This window comes from Perca fluviatilis, chromosome 24 (genome assembly GCF_010015445.1).
Source record: "Perca fluviatilis chromosome 24, GENO_Pfluv_1.0, whole genome shotgun sequence".
Lineage (NCBI taxonomy): Eukaryota > Metazoa > Chordata > Actinopteri > Perciformes > Percidae > Perca > Perca fluviatilis.
In genome coordinates, this window is record NC_053135.1 from 7,094,245 (window position 1) to 7,116,888 (window position 22,644).

Sequence of the window (22,644 nt, forward strand, 5' to 3'; positions counted from 1 at the left end):
GTTTGGGAACCTGATAGCTGAGGTTAGCAATGAAATTGTACCAAAATAGCGTCAAACTATGTATTACACTGGAAGGAACTCTCACGGACGAAGTCGCACTTCTTTTTATAATACGGCCACAGTAGGAGTTAAAATGTGCTCGGAATTGGGGTGCTAGAGAGTAATATTCATTTGGTCGTTAAATACAATTTTACCGCTAGATGGGAGAAATTCTTACACAATGTAGCTTTAACTTTAGATCTAGCACCATCATCTGGTTTAATTTGTCCAATTCTTTGGTTTATGACCTGCAAAACTACATTCCCATCAGCCTTAGTTGTAAATTGTGTTTTATGCTAATTAGTATATGTTAGCATGTAAAATGCTAAACTAAGATGGTGATGAGCTTCAGAAATGTTGAATAAAAAAAAGCTGATAAACTACGGTATTTCTATCCATGGCTCTGGTGCCAACGAAAGCAAAGTCACTGTCATTCTGCCCTTGAGAAGTTTGTTTCAATGCAAGCGTCTCCCTACCCCAGCTGACTCTGTTTGGACAGTTGAGGTGGGAATGGATAAGGCTCGAGGTGTGTGTCGCTCACAGTGACGCCATGTCTCTCACACACAAATGCACAGTGAAGAGGCAATCCACTTGAAAAGAAGGAGGTCAAGGGAGTCACGCACTCAAATGACTCCACTTGAGTATAAGGTGTCGGGACTGTGTAGAAATAGGAAGCAAAATGTAAGGCTATTTATGATTGCTTTGACTTTTACTTCCACAGGCATGCCACATTGTGATGCTAAATGCTACATTCATTAATTCATTATTATTAATGAATTAATAATTCATAGCATTACAACAACACCACCTGCAATATTTGTAAAATGATATTACACTGATGATGAAAAAAATTAGAAGAAATTGTAAATTGTTACTCCAACTAGTCTCAAGCCAAATGTCATCAACTTGACTTTTTATGTTCTCTATGATGACATGCAGGGGGATTCAGAGTTCAGATTTAGATTGAGATTATATTTACCCATCAGCAAATCCTTCCCTTGGAGAGTCTATTTGTGCCTCCCAAAATTAATGCAGGATTTAGAAAATGCATGATATAAGCTGTTTACACAGATGCACTGAGGGCAACAAAAGGGCTAAAAAAATGCATCACAACACTGGCTTGTAGCTTTATAGCAATGGTGATATTTGGAACAATTTGTGTCTCTAATGCTAGTGGGGCCTGATTGTGTGTTGCAGGTTTGGGTTGATATTTCAGGACACATGCTGAACATTTTTGGTTTGAAAGCAAAAAGGTATACTCTCAGTCCGGTAGGCCATATCTATTTGTAGAATGTGCTACTCAACACCATAAGAACATATTCTTTTTCACATTTGTTTCATACTATTTTCTCAAACCGTATACCTAATGTATTAAAACTGTTTTTAAGGTGGCCGGGTTGGCTCAGTTGGTGGAGCGGGCCGCACATATGTAGAGGTTTGTTCCTTGACGCAGAAGGTCCGGGATTCGAGTCCGACCTATGACAATTTTCCTGCATGTCTTCCCCCTCTCTCTCCCCTTTCAAATGCCCAAAAAAATTATCTTAAAAAGTTAAGACTGGTGTGGCCAGACCTTTACTTATCCAGCAACTTAAATAGCAATAGCAACCTAAATAGAGTTCTACTTAGTTACTATGTCAACATCAAACTTTCAAACAATCAATTTCCTTTAGCTGAGATGAATAAATATGTCATTTCCATTTCAATAGATACTGGGTCTGAAAGGGTTAAGAATTTGTCCAGTATCCACAAGTAGGCAAAAATGCAGATTATATTTATAGCAACAGAAATCAAACTGAACGGTCATATCAAATGGAAGATCCTGTGAATGGAACTCCAAATATTATATGTTAGAGTATATATATTTTATAACAGTGAGCTGTTATTCTACTGATTGCTGTATTGTCTTATTTACTTTGTTATCCAAATGAATGGACAGTCAACATTTGTATTGGTCTTACAACTCTGCCAAGTTGACACAGTTCCACGTCTGGCACTTTTTCAGTAATTCACATGATTGTCTTTTAGTGGGGGAATTTTTGGAAAACATTTTTACCGACATCTGTTTGACTAATGATGCGATGAGATGCACAACATATTGATTTTCTGTGTATGAGCGAGAGGGTAAGACAGATAGACAGAGGGGAAAGACAGACAGAAACTGGATATGATCGACACTGCGGGCTCTATTGACAGACCATATTTGTACTCTCAGCCTCAGGGAGAACCTTAATGCACTGTAAGATAGAGGAGAGGGCCTCTGGTATAGAGGTGGGCAGTTTGAATAAATACACAAAGAGAGGTGGAACTAAATGGGGAAAATGCCAATGGGCTTCACACCTATTCCCTATCTGTATATTCCCTTCTACATGTGCAAGAAGCTAATCTAAACTTAAAAAACCACAAAGAATATAAATTGATTTTTATATTAAGTATAATACATATTAACTTTAATACAAATATATGGTAAAAAAGAATAGAGGTCAAATATATAAAATAATATAAATAGAATATAAGCCAGCACAGTTATAATAACATGTAGGCCGATTAAAAAGTAAAAAGATTGATTTTAAAGGGGAGTTCACTTTGGTGAATCCAAACTAACTCTTTAAAAACACCAAAGTCACACAATTACGCAAACAAACTAACCGATCGAGGCAGCGGTAGACCAACAACTCCCGTGTTCTGGGAGGTAAAATTACTGTTTTTGTCAAGGCAATCTGGTGCTTTTGAACAGAGCATAGATGGATAAAACAGCTTCAGTTCCCTTTCGGAAAGGGCTTCCTGACAGCATGGTAAAGGCGTAAAAAATATTGTACAGTGTACACTTAAACCGATGGTGGTAGGCCTTTTAATACGTCCACAACAGTACATTGCTTCTCCAAACTGGGGGCGTGATGACCAGCATCTGTAGGTAAGGCACTTGTCCCTTTAATTAAGAAGGTATTTCAAAACATAAATAGACGGGGCAGCCTCTAGCTCACCCAGTAAGAGCGTGCGCACAATGTAGGCTGAGGCCTTTGCAGCGGCCCGCGTTCAAATCCGACCTGCGGCCCTTTGCTGCGTGTCATCCCCCATCTCTCTCCCACCTTTCCTGTCTATCCACGCTCAATGGTGTTTTAAGCCCCCAGCGTCTCCTTCCAGGCAGCACTGCGACCGTTGACTTCAAGACACCTAACCCTAACCATTGCCTAATTCTAGTGGCAGCGCTGCCTGGAAGGAGACGTTTTGGGGCTTAAAACACTGATAAACTCTATCCACTGTTACTCTGAAATAAAGGGGGGGGGGGAAGCCACCCCCCCAAAAAATAAATAAATAGCTGGAAAAAAAACACTTGTGTGATATCCTCAAAGCAAATCATATGAGTGTTAAAACAGCAGGCATCGCCCAACTATAAGAAGAGGCACAGGTACGTATGCAGACAATAGGTGACAAGACCACAATAGGGAATGTTCTGCTTTCAAAAACAGAGTTTATATTGTTAAAGTAAATTACGGCCTAAAATCGAACCCTGTGGTATACAACTAAAGGAAGCACAAGAAGAAGAAGAAAACCTTATCTGTCTTGTAGATAAGAGGCAAACCACTGTAGAATCTGACCCTGAATATTGACCATATGTTTGAAGCAGTCCAGGTGATCGTGTCAATGGCAGCTGAGAGGTCTTACAGAATTAAAATTGCATGATTCCTAGAGTCTAAGGACACCAATAGATAATTTTTCATCTTGAGGAGGAGAGCTGACTCACTGCTGTACTGCATGCTGAAACCTGACTGGAATAGGTCCAGAATGTTAGTGTGGTCTCACCTAACATGAAGACAACAAATTTGAGATTGGCCAGGGATTATTGAGCACAGTCAGCCCTGATGAAAGTAAATCAGTTCAGAGCAGAGTTCAGTCCAGCCAGATACAGTAGCTAATTAGTAAGAGTGGAAGTCCACATAAAGTGTTATTACAATTAATTACTGCCACCAAGCAGTAATCATGGTATTTCACGGTAGATTTAATATGTGGTGGCATCTTTACTTAGGTGTTGTTCTAAAGTTTGAAGGTCTTTAGAGTAAACTATAATCTCTTTCTCCTCTCCTCCATCTCTTGCATTTTCAACACTTGAGTGCATTCTGTGTAATTGCTGTGACTTCTTTGAAAAGTAAGTAGTGTTTAGATTTGCTTTTTATGTATACAACATTCTAAAACAGCTCTGCTTTTGCTATATTGTTAATTTCAGCAGTTTAACTCAGATATGATGATATGGGATGTTATGGTGGCAGTCCTGTGTGGACAAAAAATCCCCTTGAAGAAGTTTCAGGAGTTGCCTTAGGACAGGCAGTGACCCTAGGGCTCAATGCAGTATTTCCGGCACTGAATAAAACTTTGGGCCTGTGGGAGTTTCTTTTTGCGGAATAAATTAAAACAGAATAATCTCAGAAGATGAGAGGAAATCTTTCTTTTTGTAAGACTTCAGGAATAACATCAATTCAAGGCTGGGGGGCAGAGGTCTCTTTGGGGGCAAATCTCTGAGCCTAACCTGCACTGCCATGTTCCTACAACATACACTGCACTTAATCGTAACAAGTAATAAAATAAAAATGTCAATATAAAAGTTATATGAATTTTTGGATACAAATGAACATTCATTATGAGTCTAGATTTGAAGATCAAAAGCCACTCCCCAAAAAAAGGATCTCTCTTTCACAGGGTATTAAGGGGGGCTGCCGCTCTCTATGTTTTTCCTTCCTCCTTTTAGATCTCTAAAAGGAGGAAGGAGAAACATAGAGAGTTATAAGGTTTATTATGTATGGCATTAATGTAGACTGCACCGCCGTTTCGCAATTAATCACTGCACAGTAATATTAGGGCCAGCGAGAAAACACAGCAAATACTGTAGGTTCTAGTTAACATTTGGTTGATAAAGCATTAATTGCATCAGTAATAGAACAGGCTTGTCCTTTATGCTAAATTAGATGGAGCAGATTAACAGCTGAAAAACAAGCAGACAAACTACAGTTCAAACCTCATCATCAAGAATGAACTCCAAACAGGAAGCTATATACAAGGTTAAGGTTTGTGAATAATCCTGGGGATTTTGTTGGATTCGTGGAGTCTCATCTTCCGATACAACATTAATAACAGTTACATTGAGCAGGCCATTAGTCGTGATGAAGGAGTCGACAGGTGCAGGGGACTTATTTAGATTAATATTCCTTTTCGGATGAGGACGCATGGCATTACCTGGACATACAGCAAAAGGCCATTTCTAATCATTTCAGCTTCTCTGTTTTTGTGTACTGGATTTTTTTTTCAATGTATTGCAATATAATTGTCTATTAGTATTGACAGTGTACACATTCATACAGCATTTTGATTTTTAAGTATTATGTCAAGTGAACATTTTGTCAATTAAATGAGATCATTCCCTGTTTCCAGTGCTGTGTCACTTCATGTAACACCTGAGAGTGTGCAAATTACATAGGTTTATGATGGAATGGTATTAATTAGTTTAATTAATTCATTGCTTCTTAGATGCGTACTGTTGGATTAAACCTCACTTCTCATCATGTTTCTTTCAAGTTGATCTTCATAAAAAGTTAATATAAAGTTATACTCAACATTATTTTGTGCAGGGTGGAGGAGATTTCGAGCAGGCAAGTGAGAACCTGTGGTTGAACTCTGGCCTGTTGTCAGATTGTTTTTCCGGTGATGGATTGGAGCTGGCACAGCTTGGAACTGACATTCACAGCCCGATAAAGCCCATAGAGAGATGGCTTCCACCGGGGCATAAATCACAACTGTTGCCGAGACACACAGCTACAGTAAGGCCCTTCAGAGGGCCATTTCAGGAGCAAGCAAGTTTGTGTGCTTGCAAGGCGAGGAAAGAGAGAGAGAGAGGTGTAGACTGACAGTTTGCACAAATGAAATTGTGCACAGACAATGACATAGGCTCCCCTAAACTGTTCGACATGCCCAACAAACTTCTATTCACTATTCAGAGTTGCAGAGAAGGGCAGTGTACAATCCAACATTATGATTTAGTTTATGGGGCTGTAGCGGGTGATATTAGCCTTAGAATGTGAACAATACAAGCACAAGAGACTGTTAACCTCAGCACTTTGTTACACCCCAAAGTACAAGACACTACTCACATAGGATTGTAAAGTGTGAGTGTTTAGCAAGTAATTCAGACACTTATAAAAAAAAAAAAGTAGATACAAATGTAATCATGACACAGCAAGGACAGATACAAATCCTTCCGTGTGCACCTATCAGTCCATATGTGTCAAATGTTGCAAGCCTACTATAGTGCAAACATATCCTACAATCACGCCCACTTTGCGCTGTGACCGGCCAGGTGTGCGGAGGTGTGACAACTACTTTCGTCACTTTAACGTGTAAAAAGCTGAGTGCATCACCATGAATGCCTTCGAGGAGAAACTGTCAGCAATTGCGCATTGTTATCGGCATTTGTACGATTCACTATGTTTCCACCCTTCTCTATGACAACATGCAGGCTTATCAGCGAGTGTGACCATTTGGAACAGGTACAAACACTTTTCCCTTTGAATTTGGAGTCATGTTTCTGATGACCTGGCAAATGTAAGTCCAATACCCACCCTCTTTCAGTTTTTCTTTTGGTCTCCGCTAACTCCTAAAGGAAATATCTATTTATTTAGCAGCTGAAGGCTTCACTATGTTCCCCAGCTATTCCCTAACTGTGTCTGTCTGCCGTTGGGGCTGAGCAGGTAGTGGTTTAGAGCGTATTCCCTTAAAACAGCTGTCTGCTATGAGACGCGGCTATGCAAAAGCAGTAAAGTTGTGGGCTGGACAGCTAAACAATGAGCTGAATCTCACTAAAGCTCCGTAAAGCAAAGCATATTTCTCAAGGTATGACCACATGTAAAAAAGGGTAAAGAGATTGGGTCATCCAGATATTTTTAGTCAGTGTCTGATGAGTTTTGCAATTACAGAAAAGGAATGAACTTTAAAATAGCCTTGATATAGGATATACAGCATCTGGTATTACAAACAATGTCTGCAGTGCAATGCAAAATCTGCAGTGGCCCAGAAATAAAAAAAAAAAAAAAAAAAAAAAAAAAAGAGGAGAATCGATTAGTGGTCAAGAGAACTTTGTCCAAGTACTTGGAAGGTCTCATGCCACTTTGCAACAGTTGCTATGGCTGTTGACTCGAAACCCCCATTGGTGCACAATGGGATGTTATCAGAGGGTGAGACGTCATAATTTGCCAGTGAGAGCTCATTGAGAGCCAGGCTACAATGTGGGAGCTGGGTCCCTGCAGAATATTTTGCACGAGTTGAGCCAACTCTCATGCTCTACTCTCCCCCCCCCCTTCAATATGACACACTTTCTCATCGCGAAAATGCCAGCAGTGTCTCAAGAGGAGAAGGAGAAGAGGAGAAAGGCGGATCGTCCTCTTCTTCTTCTAAAGATTAGTTTGGTTAAGTTCAGCCTGTCTCAAAGGCTGGCTGCTCAGACTCAGGGTCTACAGGGAGTAAGAGGGCGAAGAGGCAAAGCGAGAAAGACAGAAAGGAAAAGAAAAGAGGGGGTGGGGTGTGTGAAGCAGAAACACAGAAAACGAGCAAATAGCCGGAGCAAAGCTATCCTAGGGAGCCCAATATGTGCTTGAGAGGTTTGCTAATAGGTCATTGTTCTTCATTGTAAAGATGAAAGCAGCTTGAGCAAGCAGAGAATGTCAAGCCCACTTGTTCATTTACATAGTCAACTATACATTGTGTGTGTGTGTATATGCCCAACAAGCTAACACACACACACACACACACACACACACACACACACACACACACACACCACACACACACACACATAAATCAACTAACGAACATGCATGTACATACACACAGACATTTAGGGTGCTAATGTAAGCCTGAGTGTTCTCTCAGCATAAATGGTGTCAGCGATGGCTCCCACCGCGAGACACAAATCTGGTGGCGCTCATCATCTGGTGCTCCCATCTGTCAGCCTGAGCGTGCCTGTGTGAGATAACGTAGAAGGTGTGTGTGTGTGTGTGTGTGTGTGTGTGTGTGTGTGTGTGTGTGTGTGTGTGTGTGTGCTTTGAGGTTATACATATGACAATATACTATACATGAGTTTTCATCTATGTGTGGAATAGATACAAAGAAGAAGAGATTGTGTGTGTGTGTGTGTGTGTGTGTGTGTGTGTGTGTGTGTGTGTGTGTGTGTGTATATTCAGGAGTGATAACAAGAGTGTGTTAGAGAGAATGTGTTTTTGTGTCTCCCTTCGGCCAAACCAACATGCAGACAAATCTGATATATAATTCAGCACTTTACATAATGCGGCCTGCCCCAGTTTAGAGAAATAAAGACTGATAACCCTTTAATTCTTTACCACACACCCACACACACACACAATGTGGCAGGTGGGCAATACCATGCAGTTGACTCAGTTGACTGTTGGGTGGTCAGTGGCAAGTGTAGCTAGTGATGTGTGGCATTTTAACATCAAACCAACTTGTACTTTTAGACATGCTATCATTAGACATTAAATAATTATAGTAAACAAATTAGACCATTGTTGAGATTGGTTGCCTGTATTTACCTCATCATTTCATGCAACAGAATAACACTTACCAGGAGAGTACTGTACTTAAGTAATATGGATAACAATGATTCACATTTTTCCTACTGACAACACATACAATAAAAAAGATTAAAAGATTAGAACCGGCAATGAATTGATGCTACCAGCAATTACTCTCTGTGTAGCCAAAGCCTGATATATCTTATTCTGCTGTGCAATTGAGCTCACTTGTCCAAAAACAGCATCTTTTAAGTCACTTCTCACGTATACTGAACTGGTGCTGTAAATACCCACTAGCAACTAACACATGTGTATTAATCAGTTGAAAATAGTTCCCCAAAAATGCACAATTTACTACTGTTTGAGTGAGATTTGCTGAACACTACAGCACTCAGCAGTTTATTATAGGGAAATATAATAAACTATAAAACTATAAAACTATAGATCTTTGTCATTAGTAGGAACAAAGCTTGGAGCTGAGTGCCTCAGAGGTACATTGTGCTAATAATATGGCTACATAAATAAAGGATCAAAACACTTATTTCACAATTGGAAAGGAGTAAAATGATTGAAAAGTATCCTCTTTGAATGCAAATGGATTCATGTTATTTTGAGAAACACAAGCTCTAACAATATCCCCGGTGTGACACAGCCTATGTGAATGTATGTGTGTCTGTGTGTGAGCATGTGGCAGTATATTATCTAGACCTTGATGATTTCTCAGTCTGCAAATTGCACTGAACTGAATACAATTAAAAAAAAAAGCCTTTTTTGACTGCTCACAATGGCCCATTCTCCCTTTAAATACAGATAGGTTAGTGTAATTAAACTGAACGTGAGGGTTTTGATGTTTGATGATTTTGATTGACATCTCTTTTGAAGCTTAGACACTGCACAAGGGCTCGTTTCCAAGGTAACCTGTATACCAGTTTGTTACTTCCTCTTTACCATAAATTAACATTTTCTGAGTTAAAAAGACCAATATCACAGTACATTACAGCAAATAATATGATAAAATGTGTCGCTCAAAACATTACTGCTTCCTTTTCTGTCCTGCTGTAGAATCACTTAAACGCCTGCGTAGAGACAAGATGTGTGTGTGTGTGTTTTGCTTGTGTATTTTGTGAGAGAATAGAAGACAATGCGTCAATAGATTACAAGAAATACAAGTAAAAACAGTAGTGGGCACACAAGTGATGCAGCAGAAACAGCAGCACAGCTGAAAATTCAAACCACTAAAGGTGTGGACACACTAGGCCGAGAATTTCCGGAAAAAACAAACGCGTGGCGCGTTCGTCCAATCAGCTGCAGGTTTTCATTTCTTGGGCAACAATACAGAGTAGCGCCGCCTGCTGCTATGTAGACGTATTACGTTTCTCAAGTATGTGTCGCCTCAGTGTGTTCCAAGGCAGTTTTTTGGACCTTAGGGACGCGACTGATCATCTCGACTGGCTTTTCTGTCAACTGTCGGCCGTCGACTTAGTGTTTCAGCACCTTAAGAAGGCTTCACTAAAAATCAAACTAAGCACACATCTACTTTTACTATCCATTTCTTGAATATGTGCTGTTTTCATACTCTTTTTAATTCAGCCCTTTACAAAATGGTGCCACATATCTGGAACAAACTCTGCATAGAATGAAAATAAGCAAACTTACTATGCCGGTTTTTAAAATCAGCCTTTAACTGTGTCTTTCAAACTAAATGTTAAAAAAAAAATTCTCTCATTGAAAAATCCTGGACTGGTCCAGCCAGGAAAAGTTGGATTTTTCCACTTTTCATGCAGTGTTGTCCCTCCAATCTTCAACCTGAAGAACATGGCTGCTTTTCTGAGGATGCTTCTCCTAAGTAATCCACTGCATTTGGTAGATGTAGATAAAAGGCTGCGGTAGAGTGCTACATTATTAGTACATTATTTTAAGTGTTTAAATGTGCAAAATGTTAGATAATGTTCACCTATAAGGGAAAACAAATACATGTTTGTATGATCAAGTGTCACATTTATGGCAAATTATCCCTGCATGTGCCCAATGCATGCAGACTCACATCCCTCCCCCATTAATCCACATGCATGCTGTCGAATACTACACGTGTGCTAACATGCCACTGTACGCACACACAAGATTGGCTACTTTGGGCCAAATCCACATATGGGCCTATAATCTGGTCTCTCAAGGTGTTTGGGTTTATCTTTAATTCAGCAGGGGAACAGGTCTGCCAGCTCCTTGATTGCTTAAACCACATTATCCCTCCACTCTGCATCCTAATGAATGTCCACCAGGCAGAGTTGTGTGTGTGTGTGTGTGTGTGTGTGTGTGTGTGTGTGTGTGTGTGTGTGTGTGTGTGTGTGTGTGTGTGTGTGTGTGTGTGTGTGTGTCGCTGGTGGACAAAGTATGTGAGCATGTGTATGTACAAGAGTGTGTACGTGCATGCCTGGTATCTGGAGTGCATGTGTTCCCTTTCTTGTGCGAGTATTTGGACACACATCACTGCATTCCCTGGCACGCCTTGAATCTTCATTATGTTTAGCTGCGGGGCACAAAAACAATTTGTAACTTCACAAGGTGATGTAGCCACTAAATGGAATCTTTTGGCTTGTCTGCCATACCTACTACCATCTACCTCACCATGCTAAATGGTTTATCATAAAGACAGGATGTTAAAATGCTCTCTGAGCGCATTTCCTCACACTGCAATGATTCTCTATAGTCAAAACAAGCTCATCTGATTATGGCAGAACATATTTGATTGTGCTTGTCATTCTAAAAATAATTTATTATAATCATTTTTGATGGTCATTGATAAATTAAACTTTTACGTTGCCAACAATGTGTTGCTTTGACTTTTTTATTCTTATTTAATACAGTTATTTATCAATAACTACTATTCTTTTTTATTAGATTTTTCTTAACATTTTTTGGGCTTTTCCGCCTTTAATCGATAGGACAGTTGGGTGAGAAAGAGGAGAGAGAGAGAGGGAAGACATGCAGGAAATCACCACAGGTCGGACCCTAACCCTGGACCTCTGCGTCGAGGCACAAGCCCCCCCAGCACACGTGCGCCTGCTCTGCCCACCGAGCCAACCCGGCCACACAATAACTACGGTACTATTCTTACACCGTCATTTTCACGCATGAAGCTATATTTAATCTTTTAAAATATTTTGCAGGATTGTATACATTTTGAAAATGAAACATTCTCAGGATCTAATATTCAGTGCTTATATCCATGTGTCTTACCTGCCAAGATCAGCAGCAGATGTTTGTGATGGTAAACATGTTTCATTTTTACAAATACAGTGAACAGTAATGTCAGCATAGTCCTTTGTCACCCAGGGAGAAAGTCACCAGACTCCCTTCAAAAACGTGCAGTTTTTTTGATTTGTTCAGTTAGGGGAAACTGAATTCAGCATTAAATGTAATACACCAATTTGTATCTTTATTTGTAGCTTGCCTGCTTTTACTTGTCTTCCCTCTGCATGCTACCTCACGTGTTTTGTCATCAGACTCTCATTTTAGCACGTGAATGCAACACCAGTGGGATTCACAGGTCATTTTAACACTATTAAATCTCTACAGTTAAGTAATTTGAACAAAATCCAGTGCAGCGGTGTGTTACATTATGATGCATTAGCTATGCTGAGCAAGTTTCCAGGCTCTGTGAGTTGATTTTGATGGCTTATTAAAATTAACTAAAACCAATGGGCCCCTGGAAGGTAGGAAAAACATTTAACAATTACAGTGCCACTTGCATGAATTGGGAAATGGTTGTCAGTAATGTAAGTCGTAAGCACATGGGATTTGCTGAGCTGACACTGACACGGTGTCACATTTGGATGCTGCACACTCTGCATTATAGTGATATTAAGCACAGAGCTCCAGGTAATGATCGGTTTTCCAGCACAGACATCCAACATTTTGGAAATTAACTCTTCATCCATTACTATGTAGTTAGTGATCATTAGCTGTACCCTCTTCCATTCCAACATTCACTAAATTCTAATTTCATGCTTTCGAGAACACACTTTAATTTCCCCCAAGTCGTCAACCACAGTCACCCCCCGGAGAGACATGTTCAACATTAATGCAATTATTACGCAGACATATGCTGCAGTTGTTATTTTGGCACTGCAAGGCCCTGTGGGCTAATAGGCCTGTCTGTTGCCCAGATGCTCATAGGAAAGGTTTAGCCTTTGTGTATGTGTGTGTTTGTGTGTGTTTTAGGGACCAGACAAAAGCAGAATAAGGTACCGGGTGTGATTGTATAGTGCATTTTAGGGGGTTCAGCAAACTTTAAACCCTTCTTAATTAATGCCCCCCTGTGGGCATGGGATTTTCTTGTAATTCATTTTATTTGCTACCATGCTCTATCTCTATGCATGTAACCCACAAGTACATGAGTGTGTTTGTGTGCTGCAAGTGTGTAGGAGGAGAGTATGCTCTCTGAAAACCAGGACTTTCTCTCACACATACACAAGCATATTAGTCATGTTCTCTCTGTCTCTGAGATGATGATCAAATCAAGTCCTGTGCCTCTGCCCATACACCCCAGCTTGTGCATGTTGTCAGTAACCTCCCACAGTACACTCCCTGCCCAAGGTGACGCTCACGCACAACACAAAACTCACACACGGGAACACACGCACACACACAAAGCCTGAGGTGACACAGATGACAGCTCAATTCTGGGTGAGTCAGCTTGACGGTGTCCTTGCCCAGACATGAGAAGGAGGCGGTGTGTGTTGCGCATCATGTGTCTGTGTGTGAGAGTTGCTAGGAGGCTGTGGTGGAGAGAGGTGCAAAGGTGAAGAAGACCGCGTGAAAGAGAGATAGAGGAAAGAAGCGGGGAGAAGCAGCAGGTGACTTTGGAACAGTATATGTGTGTGTGTGTGTGTGTGTGTGTGTGTGTGTGTGTGTGTGTGTGTGTGTGTGTGTGTGCGTTTGCAGTGCTCAGAAGTAGCCAGCGGGTGACAATTAATACACTCTCATCTCACAATGTGTGTGTGTGTACATGTGGCCAAGGAACAACAAACGTTATCACTGAGCTCTGCATGACTTGACCATATCTTGATCTACCAGAAGCCCTTGGTTTTAGGCCTACGGCACATCCACAACATTTCACTTCTATAGAGAGCATACAGGTAAAATACCGTATGGCTGCCATATGTCACAACCACGATGCAATTACTGCAAATATGCGCTACCAACTGGGCAAAAAAACAACCATGCTGTACCCCAAGCGGTATTCATGTTGGATTTAGTCATGGTGTGACTTGTGTACTTAATTGAAATGTGTCAGCAGTAGCATAAACAATGTAAAACAATTTTCAGCGATAATCACACCAATGCAATCTAATCAGAGATATTGTGCTGAAACCCTGTGGCCACTAGTAGGGCCATATAGCAATGCTTTTAAAAGTAGGTACTTGTCAGCTGACTTGAATGTTGTTGGAAGTAGCACTCCAAGAAGCATATCAATGCGCCTGCAAAGACAGTGAAGAAAAAGACCACAGACTAGAAAACCTGGATACACAACTCCTAAGAAAACTCCATAGGTCCCCTTAAAATTAACTCTGAAACTAATTGCAAATTTTACCAATGGTGTTGTTCATCATCTAAGAACAGGTTAAACATAGGAAAATGTGCTACCAACTTCAATTTTCTGCAGTAGACTTCAGGAAAGGTGCACATTTGTGTTTGACCACACAGACTGACATAAGGAAACTTGTAACATGGGAAGATATGACAATGAAACAAGACATTTAGAAAATGATTTCATTAAACTGACAGTCACATCTATTTTGGATCAACCTGCAGTGGCTTTCCTTGGTTCCTGCAAGAAAATGTGACGGCATTTTCAAGGGCCCAACAGGGGATTGCTGCCACAAGGGCACTGCCACCTCTCAGCACCCTCACACGACCGCCACAGCTGCTGGCCAAATGCAAACAAAAAGGAGCTATTATGTTAGTTACTGAATGACAAGCAACATCAATAGAGCTTTCCTCTTTGTATAAAGTTTACCACAATCAAAACTAACTAAAACCAGCGGTACCCACTACATGACCCTTACGTCACCAAGCCTCCAGCACCACCTATTTCTCGAGGATGCACGAATGACTTTCACTTTCTGATGTGGTTGAGCAGTTAAATCACTAGGTCCACTGGATGCCCAACATTTAGGACATTTCTTTTTGAACTCTCCAAAGATACGTCATGTAATAGCTTCTAATAATATAGGTGCAATATAATTCACTGTCACAGAAGAGGGTCACATTCATTGGCTTATTAAGTTTTGAGCCAGCAGTGATTGTTCCCTTCAGGATGATAACTTGTTTTACACATTTTATGCCTTACAGGATCTGCAGAATTTGTATTTCATTGAAAAGGAGCAAAAGAAAATAATATAATGTGACAGTACCATATGCCAAATGTGCCTACTGTCTGCTCCACACTGATTTAGTACCTTTTTTTGTCTTTGTGAAATTCTCAGTGTCATCACTCAAGCACCATAAATACCCCTAAAAATAATCCACAGCTCATTTTTAGGCTTTTGATTAACAGCACAGCACTCTATGAAATCTAAAGGACACTTCACATACTATGCTAGTCAAAGTCAAAATCACATTCAAAGTACAGAGAGCAGGGGCAATCATTAAAAAAACATTTTTACACTGAGGGTATAATAACGGACGTGTGTCTGGCAAGCTTTTTGAAAAGGATAATACACTTGAATGTCTGCTTGGGAATTGTTACCAGTAGATAAATGTGCAGTTTCTAATAACGAATTAGTACATGTCATAAAGTTTTGCCTGGACACAGAAACGCCACAGCGTTATGTGGATTTAGAAAGCATTAACCATGACAGAATGTAGTGATGATGTCATCGAGAGGCAAATCCTGGAGCTGCTTCATAGACCGTAATACAGGGGCACAATGACAGCATGCACGGTGACTTTACTGGAATATGTGGACATTTTCTGCTACTCAGCTGGAAACCTTCAACATTTTAACTTGAATTGAGCGTGACATAATCATGTTCAAATGTTCAGCTTTTGGGCAGATGTAGACTTTACTGCCCAAAATAAAAGTAGGAAAACTGATTTTCATCAGTATTGTGTAAAACGTATACAATATCAAGAACAATAGACCGTTAAAATGAATCTCGTCCATGCTTTAGTTCAAATGTAACTATACACTACAAGGGATAGCCTCATCCCCGCTGTTCCTTTAAGGGATCTATCTTGACCAGATGTATATTTAGAAGCCGCTATACCTCATCTATCCAGCGCTGCTGTACAAGAGGGGATAAAAATGCAAGTTTGACATGTGTGATGTTCGTGAGAGGCATGAATGTTTCTCTCTCTGTCAGCAATGAAGCTTTGTTCACTGTCAGGGCTTTGTAAGCAGTTCTGTCTAAACTATTAAGATTTGTGGATTAGTTTGGAGCAGAAAAATAAAAACCTGTAAAACTAAAGAAAAGAAGTGGCATGTGACATCAGACAATGACTTTTCCGTGTTTTGCCAGTGGCTGCAATCTTTTGCTTTAACACCATCACAAGGCCATTCATGTACTAAGTCCTTGCAGGGAAATGGAGGACCTTGAATCCACCTCAGAGTGTGAATGAGGCACTGTTCAGTCTCTTTCTACACAGTGTTTTTATGAAAAGCAATTCTGGCTACTTAATGTTGTATTAAAGCGGAAGCAATCAAAGTCCTGTTTGCTTCATATTTAAATCACATGTCATGGGCCAATATGCAAAACTAGTGTCATGTTATGAACAAAACTGCATTACTTTAGGGATTTTATTCTCAATATACAGTACATGATAATACATTTTTCATTGCAGCTTTACTCTTTGTCAAGATTAAAAGCACATTTAGTAATCATGAATCATAATTCTGAATTGATGTTGCTTCTTTGTTATCATTTGATTAGTTGCCAAAGTTCACATAAGTGGAAGTATTTCTAAAACTGTCATGGATCAACCAGATGGTACATCCACTCATCACAAAATGGCCAGAACTTTAGGGTCTCTGTTTAGTTTAGTGTTTTATTTTCAAACATTTCACAAACAATTTTTTTTTTTGTTGGCCCTCAAACCACTATCCTTTTGAGCACTGATTTGTGTTTGAAAGACAAAAGGTTGCCGAAAAAAAGATATCTTTGTTTGTTTCCCTGTAGAGAATGAAGTGAAAATATTTCACAGCAAGTGATAAATAGGAAGTTGTGACTTTGAAGCTGTTTCCAGCAGAGTGTTTCTAATTTTTTCATTGCATTGTGGTATATGGGAATTTACACTCGCATCAACATTAGATACCTTTTTGGGGTCAGTGAATCCCCTTGTCTGGGTAGGACAGTGATGAACTCAATGTACACTTTCTCCTACCTCTAGTGACTAAAAATGCATTTGGTCAGTGCCTTCAAAACAGTCATCCATCCATTTTATGCCACTAACAAGGGTTGAGAGTTGCAGTGGTAGAAGGCTAACCATAGTAGTCCTGAAGCCCCTCTCACTAGCTTCTTTCTTGAACTCTGATCCTAGGGGATTCCAAGGTGTCACAAAGACTGATTGGATATATAATCCCTCCAGTGTCTTCTGGAGCCTGCCCTGGGTCTATTCCCAGTTGAACGTGTCCTGAATTCCCTACACAGGAAGGCAACTGGAAGGCATCCTAATCACATCGATTGTCCAAAACTGGCTCCTTTTAATGTGAAGAAGCAGCAGTTTTACACCAAGGAAGTCCAAGGTCCTCACTCTGTCCCTAAAGCTAGGTTATGCTCGACGTGGTGCCACAGTGCGAAAAGCCAAAAGTGATGTCATCACTATTTTGCGTAAAGTCTGAAGGCTCCGCAAGTTGGTGCGGCGCTTGGTCGTGCATATCTGAATCTTTGTAACTATAGGTGCACGCAGGGATTTTATGACATAAATACTGATGAAAGCAAATAGCTTAATTAAATTAAGAAGTTGAATAATTAATTATTTTTTACTATTATTAGGCCTATGTCTCGGGATTTTAGAAAGACGATCAAATCATTTTAAATGCTTTAAAAACAGTAGGTCTTAGAAATCTACATTTGAGCTAATATCTTTTTCCAGCCAAATCAAATTGTTTGCATGATATTCAACCTTTCAACCTTCGTTTCATTAGAATACATTTTTGTTCTCCAAATATTTGAACCCTTTTTCACAGGAATTGGATAAAGGCGATACAGTATGACCATGAATATTTGATTTGATGAGATTTACAATCTCATAAAGACTTTACAGTTAATCACAATTGTTTGGTCAATGGCATTTTTCCCGAAACACTCATCCCCTTTTTGCTTCATTGCGAACAACACATCATAAATGCCTTTGGGCTTGCACGCCATCTATGGAGGCGCGGTGTCTTGTGCAACAAGGCTTAAGGGTGCACCGGATCATATATAATTGGTATTAGGGATAGAAAGAGTTTGGATGAGCACATCCCTACCAGACACCCTGTCAAGGAATCTCGTTTTGGTTGCTTGTATCCATATTACTTCCCAAAATCCTTCATGCTCAGAATCCTCTTCACCCTAACATACAGGCTTTCTGATCCACCTGTCACACTCCGTCACTTGGGCCAGCAACTCCTTTCCACTCTAAAGGCCGCAATCAACTGTTTTTTGACCAAGTACCATGACGCGAGACATAGAGGTACTGAGTCTCATCCCAGCTGATTCACACCACAGTACGTGCTACGAGTCACAGCCAGATCCAACAAACAACACATTTACTCACAAACATAAGAGTTTTGAACAAATGTTGCAAGTGAAGACCTGTCTCACCAGCCTGTTGTCGAGGTTTCATCCACAGAAAATCATCCCCTATTATAGATGTGTGGACATACGTCACAATAACATCACAACAACTCCTCTAGGAAATAGCCTTACCTCACCTCTACCTTGGAAATGATGTCGCCTTACAAACACACATGGATAATAAATACATGCACAGACAGACTGCTTGTTAGGGCATATAACTTATTCATAATACTGTCATTATCTCTTTGATCTCATTACAAAGTCATCTCAAGTCCCATTTGCAGAGAACAGAGCCTCCCAAAGGTTAAAGCCCCTTAAAAAATTCACCTAAAAAAAGTTAAGTACACACTTCAGACGTCACACTCTGATTCAAACCCTCGGAGGTTGGCGGAGTCTGCAGATGACACCGCTTTGTCAAAGTGCTTAGCAAGTGCCTTAAGGGTAACCTTTCTATCCCTACTCTCCTTCTTGCTTTCACAATTATCTGTTCCGCAAGCTTACATATTATAAGTCATATCATTGAAGATTGATAGAAATGTCAGTCCAAATATCATACATACTGTAAAATTAACACCAAAGTGTGATTACGTGATCACAGTGTGGGGTTTAGTCAAAAGTGCCATTACTGGGTCTGATTTTGTTGGTTGTGTCTTGCAACTAATCAAAATGTTGATGTGATGCATTTAAAGACTTGCCCCGTGTTAAAAAAATTGTATCTATAAAAATCAATGCTGACTTGACTTTAAAGAATGTTATCCCCGCCACACAATATTTAAACAAATCAGCATTTTTTCACTAAACTTCACTGCTAACACTGATCTAACATTTATGACAAATGTGTGGACCCAAAAGCAGAGGCAGAGCAGGTGAGGTTAAAACTCACTCTGGCTTGGTCGATATGATGAACAGGCTATGTCCCAAAAAGGGCAGAGGTCATGAACAAGCTTAATAGAACAGATACGCTATGGTGGCACAATAGATGTGGCACACGGCAACAGAATGGAAAAAAAAGGCCGTTTGTGTGCACACTGGGGTTGATGAGGGATAGGCGTGTCTTGAGAAAATGAGGAGCAGGTGTGCAGGTGGGTGTAAAGATCAGGTGGCAGGAAGGGAACAGAGACAGATAATTTGTCATTATGATCATTTTAAGAAAACAAGACACTAAAAGCTGCAAGCTGTTTTTTTTAATCTATTTTCTATTACTCTTTACTGCAAGAAATGGCCACTGAATCCCATAAAACAGTACTGGCTCGATCACGATGCAAATAAGCCAGAAAGACATTGCTTTTTTTCATTTAAATGGCCCTCAACCTAAATAACAGTCCTTAGAGTCTGCATCCTCATAAACAGTCTGGGCCACTCTGCTCCGGTATCCTGTCAAGAGAGGCAACCAGACACCAAATGAAAATACATTACAGCACATCTTCATGTCTCATGGCCTGCAATGACTAAAACTAGTGTGAAGTGCATATTTGGTTTAAAATGTATCAGTGGAATTCACAGGTTTCAGGCAAAAAGGGGAGGATGAGACCCAGCTAGGGGATGAGATATGAATTTCAAATCCAAATAGAATATTTCATCACCGCTGAGCATATGAATTGGGGGGGGGGGGGAGCATGTCCACAATTCTTTGCTGAAAGAATGCTTCCACCTCCTTTTGATAAAGACAAAATCTGCAGTTGGGAAACATTATTACGGTTACATAAATTATTAAACCTCAAAACAGCTTTGATATTTTTGGATTGTTGGCACAGACCGAAGTGATCCGGAGAAGACGTTGACGCAGGAATCGAAAAGGAACCCTTGGAAGTAGTTCTCAGGACTTCAGCACTTAATACAGTGTGAAAACTACTGGCTAATGTGTGATAAGCACAAGTATCCAAATATTATTCAGCAGTGTTTGGGATTTTCTGTCAGGGAATATAATCCTCCACACCTCGAAGAGCTGCCACTGGCCTTGACTGCGGCTCCCTGGTCCTAAAGTCCTCTTGTAGGGTCAATTCGTACAAAAACAAAGATGATACAACAATTTATTAAACATCTTTAGTGCAAGACTCGACCTGGTGAGAGTGGCTATTAAACACTCATCATGTGAACTGCTTGATTCATGTTCTCTTTCAAGCTATAGTGCACGTTTAAGGTGCTCAAGTGTTTGTCAAAATAAATCAAAGTCTTTAAAAGCCGTTTTAAATATATGAATATGTATTCAGATGCATTGTTATGTCCAGGTCTGCCTTTCAGAGGTGTCCTTGTCATCCATAATAGACATTGATGGGAAACTAAAGATTCCTAACTTTTTGGCCTATAAATTCTCTGTGCTTAATTTAAAACATGGAATGTTGTAGCAGTCAAAGACCATTACTGACCATGATGGAGCTGTTGAAAAGCGCCTGAGTAAACTCATAATGCACGCCAACACACGCACGCACACACACGAGGAGACTGACACTAATATGGTCTAATTATGCCTCTGTACCAGGGAACCTGCAGCAAGCTGCAGAGGCGTGATGAGAATATTTCTCTTTACATCACTGTGTGTGTGGACCTAGTGAGCGCATAGTGTTTCACCCTCACCAAATGCTCCGACTCCGGAATCTGCCTGACAATTGAGTGTGTGTGAGTGTGGGAAAAGATTGGTCCTCGCCAGCCCTGCTGCTAATCTCAGATACTTGAGAAAAGAAAACATACATGTGGACCAGTTAAATATATGGGTTCCCACAAAGATAAAGATTGGTATCTTTATCTTTGTGGGAACAAATATATTTAACTGGTCCACATACTATCTTTCACCTTTTCCCTTTTCAAGTCTTCCCACAGATGTCCAGTGGGTTTTGAGGTCTGAGGAGGGAGCATCATGCAAGTCATCACACCCTGCTCAGTAGCGCTGTCATGAGTCGTGTATGACAGTAATATCGAACAGTCACGGTGTGGGGGTCATGGTCTGGTTCACGCAGTCGAATGCAGACTACACGGTATGTAGGTTGATGCACGTAATGTGTAACCAGGGCTGGACTGGGACAAAAAATCGCCCCTGGCATTTTTGGCCCAGGCGGCCCACACCCACCGTGATTGGTCAGACACGTTCCCTGCAGACAGTCCTCTTAAAATATGCGTGCATGCTAGTGCCTAGTGTTCAGCGTTCATGTGATCGTTTTGGATCCTTCAAGAGGGGTCTCAATACTTATCTGTTGATCTTACATTTAAATAATTCATTCTTAGAGTTATGATTTGTATATTTATGGTATTTTTATTATTGCTATTTTATATTGTATTGACATTATTGTTATTATTACTATTTTGCTTAATATTGGCTTAGCAACTTTAAAAACAGTTTACTGTTAATTTTAACTATTTTAAGATTCATATTTTGTCGCTTTGGACACAAGTGTCTGCTAAATACAATAACTATAACCATTCCCAAAAGCTACAATAAAGCTGAGAGTAGTATATGCCCTGGAAAAGAGCACCAATACAAGAGAAGCTAATTAAGCCACTGATGCTTGTATCAACACTGATTTTATAGATCACACGGACTTTTCAGCTACCCAACAGGCTAACCGCTAGCATTTTCAATGTAAGCTTAAACAGTTAGGTTACCTGACAGCCACTAACTTTAATGTTACAGCCAAACGGCTTGTTATCGTTATGACGTGGCACGCGCACACACACACACACACACACACACACACACACACACACACACACACACACACACACACACACACACACACACACCCACACTCCTTACCACATCGTCATCTACTCTCTCTTCCATCTTGTCCTCACTCGCTCCCATGGCCCTGACACGGTTACTCTCCTCCTCCTCGGCTTCAGGTAATGCTGATGTTGAAGCAGCTACTACAGCCCCAAACATGTCCGAAAATGTGGCACATTTTGAGGAATCCGCCTGTAGATTCTTAATCTTTTTCTCCTGTAATTTCTCTGCACCTCCCTTGCACTTTGGTGGTCGTTTGTCCTTTTTAACGTGAAAGCTAAACTTCCAGCATAACTATTAAAGCTCGTGTCTCAGGGCCGGGAGGCGTGGCCATAGTGCGATTCGTAAATTTAAAAAGCCCGTGGGGTTCCTGGATTTGATTGGGTCAGGCCAGTGCCAATAAAGAAAATTAACCAAGTGAGTGAGTTCTCTATGGGCCGGCCCGGCCAAAAAAATAAAAAAGGCCTATTTATATCGGCGATTCGGCCCAAAAGTGCGTCGGCCCACCGGGAAAATGCCCGGTATGCCAGATGGC

General features: G+C 40.5%; 1 long non-coding RNA gene across 1 annotated transcript in view; it reads right to left on the reverse strand.

Moving 5' to 3' along the window:
• Nucleotides 1-22,644, reverse strand: part of LOC120554339 — a 284,663-nt gene that overhangs the window by 88,181 nt on the left and 173,838 nt on the right. The gene's annotated exons all lie outside the window — the stretch shown is intronic.